The following is a 7,736-nucleotide window of genomic DNA, read 5'->3' on the forward strand; positions in this document are numbered from 1 at the left end:
TACCTGCCTCATCATTTTGCATACAGTCTTCAAAAAGTGACCATAACGACCCCTGTAAACGCCAAGCGGAGGGATCAAAGAGCTCATCGCTTGTTTTGACACACTACTGTTTTGTGATTTTTATTATTTTTTATTATTTTTGGCCAGTGCTGGGGAATAAAAATAAGCAGGGAGAGTGCTGTAAAAAGGTTTAACATCTTAGCGTGTTAAAATATTCCGCGTGTGACTCGAACAGAGGGTCACTACATGAAAAATGTTATAGACCACGTTATTTAAGGCTTCCGGAGAAGAATAGCAGCTTCCCCCTCAAGCAACATTTGAGGGAGACTAGGAGCTGTGTCTGCAGCTGGCACTGCAGTTTAAGTGCGTCCAGAGCAGAGGATTGTAAACAGCAAACACCCATCAAATTATTTGTATAGCCCCCCCTTAATGACACCGGGCGACACATCACTAATCCACCCTCTTCTCACCACCTCTCTCAAAATGCGTGCACGCGCACACAGGAACGTCACACACAAGTTGCCTCATAAATTTCTCACCTTGCACCATCTAAAGTAATCATACGGGGCCATGCATGACACACTCCCCCCAACACCCCTTCGGCCTCACACCCCTGTACTGACAGAACCTTAATCAAAGGTCACACCAGAGAGAGGGAGGGGAAAGAAATGCACCGCTCTAATTGTTACATGCCTAATTTAGTAGAACATTGCATAAGCTTTGGGCTGTTGTCTGCCATTGATTTATGTTATTGCAGCCCTATTGACTTTCACAACAGTATTCAGTGAGCTATTCCCTTCTAATGTTTACTACACTGGATCTGGCTATTACATCATAGACAATAACTTAAACAGCAATGTACCTACATGATAGGAGATGTTGCAAGATAAAAATGTTTGTCTCACTGGAAGCAGAACTGCCAGAGACCCCCTCATGCCTATGTAATGTAATGCTTCCAAAAAGGAATGATATTAGACGAATTTTTCATCTATTGTCCTCAGACAACTACATCTGGCTCCTGCCACCCTACCCCAAGGCATTTGCTATACGAATTTGAAAAGCACACTCAGCTGACAGTTGCTTTTTTCCCCTTTTCTTTTTCCTGCTTGCGAATGCGCCATACACCCTGGAAACTAATTAACTGGACATTTACTTCTGTCGAGAGCCAGCGACTAAATGCCCAAAGTTCAGCTTCTCCGAACTCAAAAAGAAATCAGTCTTAAGCTGCCGTTAACAAAAATGTCACCTATGAAAAGCAAGGGTTTAATATGCGTCTCTGCTCACATTTATATGCGCACCATTCACAGCTTGAAACAACTTAATGGACTTTTAAGTAAAGAGAAGGCTTTACAAAAAAAAGACTGCACGCAATCCTTGAATTTTAATGTTTATTTTTCACGGGTGGTCTTGAAACACTCCTAAAATTTCCCATTTCTCTCTCTCGCTCTTTTTTGTTTGCTTTTGATGGGAGCCGCTGATTATTTTGCACATTTTCATTTGAACTTAACGAGGTCAGATGTGCACGCGAGGCTCGACGATGCTGCGAGGAAGATGGAGGTGAGGATGAATGAAGCAGGATATTGACTAAGATGCAACTTCCTGAATGAAAATAAAGAAATAAATGCCGCACTATTGATTTACTATTTAAGATTCCCATCGAACTTAACGCTTCCTACCTTGACACTAAAAGGGTGAGGACTTGGAAAATAGATGGAAATCCACTCAGGCTGAGTTCTGCCAGGTGGAAGCGCTATTCAATGCAGCATCTCAAACACAGATAGCTCGCTTTGACAGCGCTAAACATAACCCTCCACTCCCCCACCACCGCCACCCGCCCTGTTCAACACTCGATGACAAACATCCCTGGAGTCGAGCTTGTTGGCCCTGACTTCACCTGCTGCTGTTCTGATTGTGTTTGAGCAGGCCGCAGTGTTAGCTCAGCCTCTCACAACCCACTGAGAGCTACATCCTTTCTTACAGGATGCGGAAACGTTTCTTTATCCTCCTCTTGAACTTTATGTTACATTTGTATGACTAACAAATATCCCTTTTTTGCAGAAAGCTCCCCACCCCACTCTAAACATGAATTGTGAAAGCAGCTCAGCAGCAGATCTGCACAATGAAGTCTCACCCCCGGTAATTTGCCTCAGGCTCCATGTGGTTTCAATCATTGTCAATCATTTAGTTTAATGCACTTCGGAAGACTGAAGAGGACCCGTGTCACCGCTCCGAGCTGCGCAGCCTCCTACCTCTTCTCTGAGCCGAAAGATAAAAAACAACAAACATGCACTCTAAATTGGTTCCTCTGAATATAATTACTATTCTCCGGGTAATTCCCCAACCACGCCCCCCCTTTCCCTTTTCTTTTTTCCCCCTCTTCCATCTTTGCTCTCTTCAGATGTGCTCATTTGAATAGGAAGCAGGAATCATGTCCCTTTAATATATGATGTGTTTTCTTTCTTGGACAGTATTATGGAGCCCTTACAGAATAGTTGTAGGAATAAAAACGTCACTGAACATAACGCCCCGATATACTGTAGGACCGTAGACACTGACTATGCTAATGAACAGTCAGTGCAGCCTCATTATGAGCCGTGGAGAGAGCTCGTTTTTCTTGGCTATTTTCCCAATGAAGTATTGCTTGAGGTGGGAAACTGGGCAGAGGTCTATGGTGTGTGGATTGTAAAAGAAGGAAAAAAGAAATAGGGTAAATGAAGAGCGAGCGATCGTTAGTTGGTGTGATTTATATATATATTAAAGGTCGAAGTGTGTGTGCGTGTTTCGTGCATGCGTTGGCTATTTCGGTTTACCAGCTCTTGACAAATGAACAGCAAATTAGTTGTCTGTGGGCATTTTATGGACGTAATTATGGCTTGAGTTTCCCCGCCACTCCAGGGACCTCACGTGGTTTAAACTTAATTCCCATCCAGTTCAGAAGTGGGAAAACAGACATCCTGTGTATCCCTTTTATTTTTTCTTTAATGTGATGCACATGGCTAATAAATTAGATGAGTATGTATAACAATTTTATGCACAACTTTTCCAATTTTTTTTAATGTAATAAGCTCAGGGTCCTGAGACAAAAACTGAGCACGCCAATTAAGACACTCATCTTCTCTCTCTCTTCATCTTCTTCTGTTTTTTTTTTTTTTGGCTTTTTGCTACAGCCTCTTCTTCTCTCCTGATTATTTCTGATGCTGCAATCTCCTAGTCCTACCCCCCATTCCCCATCAGCATCTCAACCTCGTAATTAGCCGGCATTAATTAGATGCACTGGCATAATTGTTAATCATTGGTTACGCTGGAAACATCTTGGAGAATGAACAGAATGCCAAGTAAGGCACAAGGAGAAAAAAGGGAAAAAGGAAACACAACTTTGTAGCAGTGAGAGCGGGAAAGATAGACAGAGAGGTGGAAGATTGTGTGTAGATGGGAAAGCCTCAAAGAAAATGCAATCCAATGTGATTAATTCCCCAAGACCTCAGTTTCCCTACTTAAGCCCGTGGAGATGGCAGCAGCAGTGAGATGAGGTTGGTAATTCATTAATGGATCTGAGTCCTGATATTATTACTGCACGCACTCCAGAGGATGGTTTTGAGAGTTAAAACAAAGCTTGAAACCAAGCTAAGTCGTGGATTATAAACACTCATAAAGGCCACCGCGACGGATCGCTAAACTAGAAAGTCATGGGGATAGTTTGCTTATGGAGTCCCCTCGGCTCGCGGGCGCTGACTGCACCACTGCCTGTCCATCTCCGATTACCGTCTAATCGAATTCAGCCTCATGTCTGGCTGCTCCCGTGGGTCTGCTCTCGCGGTCGACTTCTGTGATAAAACATAAAAACAAGACACCGCCATTTCATTGTGGAACAAGTCAAAGGGGACGTCGGAGACCTGCATCGCCTCTCTTTAGTTATCTGTCTTTCTTTTGCTCCTTTTTATGTGCTCGTTTGCATTTTCCTCTCTGCGTTTGTCTCTCCTCCTCGCCCCGTCTGCCAGCGTGTTGAGGACGGCGGCAGAGTTTGGAAGTAGTCGACTGAGCTTTGGCTGTGTCATCAGGAGTCAGGCCGGCATCTTGCAGAGGTTACGTGGCTCATTCTTTATTCTCCGTGTCAACTGCCCGTAAATGTTTATAGCTTTGTGGTAAGACCTCAGCTATTCAAATTATCTTGTCACAATGCATCCCTGAGCAGGAATAAAGCCCTCCTTTATGGGAAACTGTAAACAGTCGCTGTGTGCTTCATGGGGAACAATACCCATTTATAAGAGTCCAGCAGAGGCCATGTCCAAAGGGGACAGTAAACTTTTCTCTGTGTTTTTTTCTTCCTGCAGCTTTCCCCTTTCTTCCTCCCTCCTCTGTTTTTTCCTGCCTTTTTCACCCTCCTTTCCCAGGGCTTGGCTGAGATCAGGCCGGGCTTTAATGAGAGCTGCTGCCTCAGTCTGAGCCCTCCTCTCTATGCAGCTCCATGAGCCTCGTAATCCGCCATCGATCCTTCCGTGAGTTGTTGCTGTCAGCTTTCTGAAATAACAGAAAGAAAAACAAAACGCCATTCCAATTAGTCCAGGTTATAATTGGGTATTATTACAGTGCTGGAGCAGGACTTGGCAGAGCGAGACACATGTCATCGTCCCCCTTCCCACCCCACCCCTCGCAGCAAAGCCCCTCCGAGAGGTCGGGAGTGACACGGTGCCCTTCTTGCCAGCCCACATCCTGACCTTCTTGCCAGCTCATATCCACAAGCAGAAAAGCTCTCGCTGCCACAGCTCACGACACAGAGCTGTAAGCACTCCATTTAAATGTGACTGTAATCCTAATTACACACGGACAACCGTTCGGTAAGAGATTGCTTCCTTGCTTTTATATAAACGTGTACCTCTAAAGAAATGGACTTTGCTTGGCAGAATGTCTGCTGACTTGCTCAAAAAAGCTCAAGGACAGTGGAGGGAGATAACCACTCCAAGGAGGAGCAGTGTTACAATATGCCTCTCAAAGCTTTTGTCCCATCAGTCTGTCTCACCTTTGAGTAACACCTTTGTCGCCAGACAACTTCTGATTCTTTGCTCTGCCTTCACGGTGCTGAAGTTGCACAATGGAGTGAATCTGAATAACAAAGAGGGGCAGTTAACGAATGAACCTCACATTCATTTTCCTCGGATAATAGCCGCGCAGGCTAATATGTGGTATCATTCATTTATTAGGCTTTTTTCTACAATAAACGCCAGTGAATCCTGGTCGGTGCTGCTATTTTTAAAAAAGGACCGTTTATCACCCCTGAAAAATATGAGAAATCAGACAAAATTGTTTCAGCAAAAAATAGGAGTAATTTTGCAAAGTTTGAAACCAAACTGATTTTGCAGTTTGCTTGAATTTCATCTCAGATTCCAGGAAAAATAATCCTCAGAATAGTTGAATTACTGGACGAAGCCAGAAAAAAACAAACGCACGGCCTTCCAGGATCCAAAGCCAGTGAAAATAAGTAACATTTGGTACAAAAACTCACAAGTGTTAGAGAGGCTTAAATGAGTCTTCACACTCCTCTCTGAAGTGTATTCAGAGAATTGAATTACACCCCTCTGGAGAGACGGAGTGGAGAGAGGAGAGCGTGGGGGTGGAGGGGGGGCAAGAGACAGAGACGGAAAAAAATGGAGACACTGAGCGAAACTGGAGTTTGCTTTGCGTTGTGTGGCTAACAATGTGGAAATACAGTTTTCTGGCACTGAAAAGAGCAAACACCAGGAGTATCAGCTCACAATCGAGCCGAGGCTGGCGGTGTTACTGTACCGTGCGTTGCTATGGCAACAGCTAAACCAAGTGATGATGTGAGGTAGCCTGATTGTCACAAACACGGTCACCGAGACCTGGCTGTCAAGCTGCTCGGGTGGAGAGGAAGAGGGGGGTGAAAGCACTCAGAGCACTTACAGAGGCTGTTCTTTTCCCTCGGTTTACCGTAGCCTTATCCCTCCAACTGCCAAGCCCGGCTTCGTGAAGGAAAGGCCGACTACTCCACACTTTTATGCCATGTCTGAAGCAACCTGTGTAAATCTGTGTGGGCTGTTTGAAGCGCCTCTGATTTGTAGCATCAGGTCTTCTGAGACTTTGATGTCAGAGAAACGGGGGGGGGAGTAGCGAGTGCAGTGTAGCTGTGCCATTAAAAATAGTTTTCCTGACTTTAATGTGCTGATTAATTATTCTGTGTGAAAAAAGAGCCTTTCTGTTTCCTTCTCAGTAGCTATGGAGCCGCAGACCATGAAGGTGTTTAATAAAAAACAAGGGAGCGACTGATGATCTTTGTCCCTGCTGTCCCAGGGGGAGGTAGGCGATGGGCAGCGGCCACCTGCTACTGGGAGCACTGCACTTTACTGGTGCCATGAAAAGACAGAGGCAGCTCTCCACAGGCCAATCAAACTATACTAACAGCTGGCCAGCTGCCCTCCTCAGCCATGCTCTCTTTCCATCTCTGTCTCTCTGTCTCAGTTTGTCCCTTTCTCTGTGCATCTTTCACTCAACCCCCGCCACAGTCCTTTCTCATCAACCAGTGGTGTGATAGCACCGCAGAGGAGCATCTCCGTCGCTCTACTCCCTTGGCTACAAATATTTACTGTGGTGTCCTGATTTATTCTGGGTTAATTAGTGAAAGTTAAATAGCTATCATCGGCATGATTCTGAAAAAACACAAACTCGGACATGCACGCACACATGTGTGCTGACAACTGGCTGTCTCACACAAGCTCGACGCCAGCTACTGACCTGCCCTCTAGCCCCCAAAGGCATAATGTGGTTTATTATAGACATGTGAAGACTTAATTAGATGTGTATAATGCATGCCGTCCAGGGACTGCTTGCTGTAGTGCTGTATAAAACCCAGGCTGTGTTTAAAACTGGCTGTGTTAACAGTCTGCATTAGTAAATCTCTTTGTGTTGTGTTAGTGACGAGAGGCAGCTTGGTGGTACTGCTTGTGCCTCATTATGACAGACATATGTGGCTTTACTAGCAAAGAGAGGAAGAGTAGTAGGGAACACTTCAGACACACATCTTCTGTTTTTGAATAATTGGCTCTCTATACAGTAAGGAAAACTGAACTGTATGAGAATCTATAAGTAATGAGCGTTATCATAAAACAAATACAACCTGACACACCTTCTGGCTCACTATTTGACAACTCCAGCAGCGACAGCTGCCACATCTGAATATGTGTAGAATCTCTTTCCTTCAATCCCAGCTCACAAAGAAGTTTCTGCATCTCTGGCAAATCATTCGGCCAGGCTCTGTGCCCCTGCCCTGGAGAAAGCCGTAAAGATTAGCCGTTAGATTACAATCTTTACTACAAACAGTCTTTCCAAGGGAGAGTGGGTGAAAGAGCAGGCCAAAGCTGTGCCGATGAGGGAGATTAGCCCAGGCCTAAACAAGAGGGACAAAACAAATCCACTCAAATGAAGAGGCCGGTCACACAAAGGGAAGAGGTGGGAGACTGTGTAAAAAATGGAGGGATGTTGTTGACTCTGGGAAATGTTTATGGCTTGCAGTGGGCATAAAACTTGAGTCAGAGCTTTTGTGAACAGAAACAAAAAGAGAGGGAATCAATAAATCCATGCAGGTTCACAGTAACACCAGATTCTCTGACATTTGTCACAGGCATTATTGGCCTTTTGGACAGCACTATGACCCTGGGTCACATCGCTGACCCTTTGTTCATCTCTGTCATCGGAAACGTGCAGAAGCCACACAAAGTGCAGAC

General features: G+C 44.9%; 1 long non-coding RNA gene across 1 annotated transcript; it reads right to left on the reverse strand.

Moving 5' to 3' along the window:
• Positions 1 to 2,385: 2,385 nt before the first annotated feature.
• LOC308408550 lies at positions 2,386 to 7,450 on the reverse strand. The gene is made up of 3 exons (XR_013973799.1): positions 7,139 to 7,450; positions 5,018 to 5,100; positions 2,386 to 4,518 (listed from the first exon to the last, which is right to left on the reverse strand). It is a non-coding gene; the product is annotated as an uncharacterized lncRNA (long non-coding RNA).
• Between the last annotated feature and the right edge of the window lie 286 nt (positions 7,451 to 7,736).

This window comes from Rhamphochromis sp. 'chilingali' (assembly GCF_963969265.1).
Source record: "Rhamphochromis sp. 'chilingali' genome assembly, chromosome: 13".
Lineage (NCBI taxonomy): Eukaryota > Metazoa > Chordata > Actinopteri > Cichliformes > Cichlidae > Rhamphochromis > Rhamphochromis sp. 'chilingali'.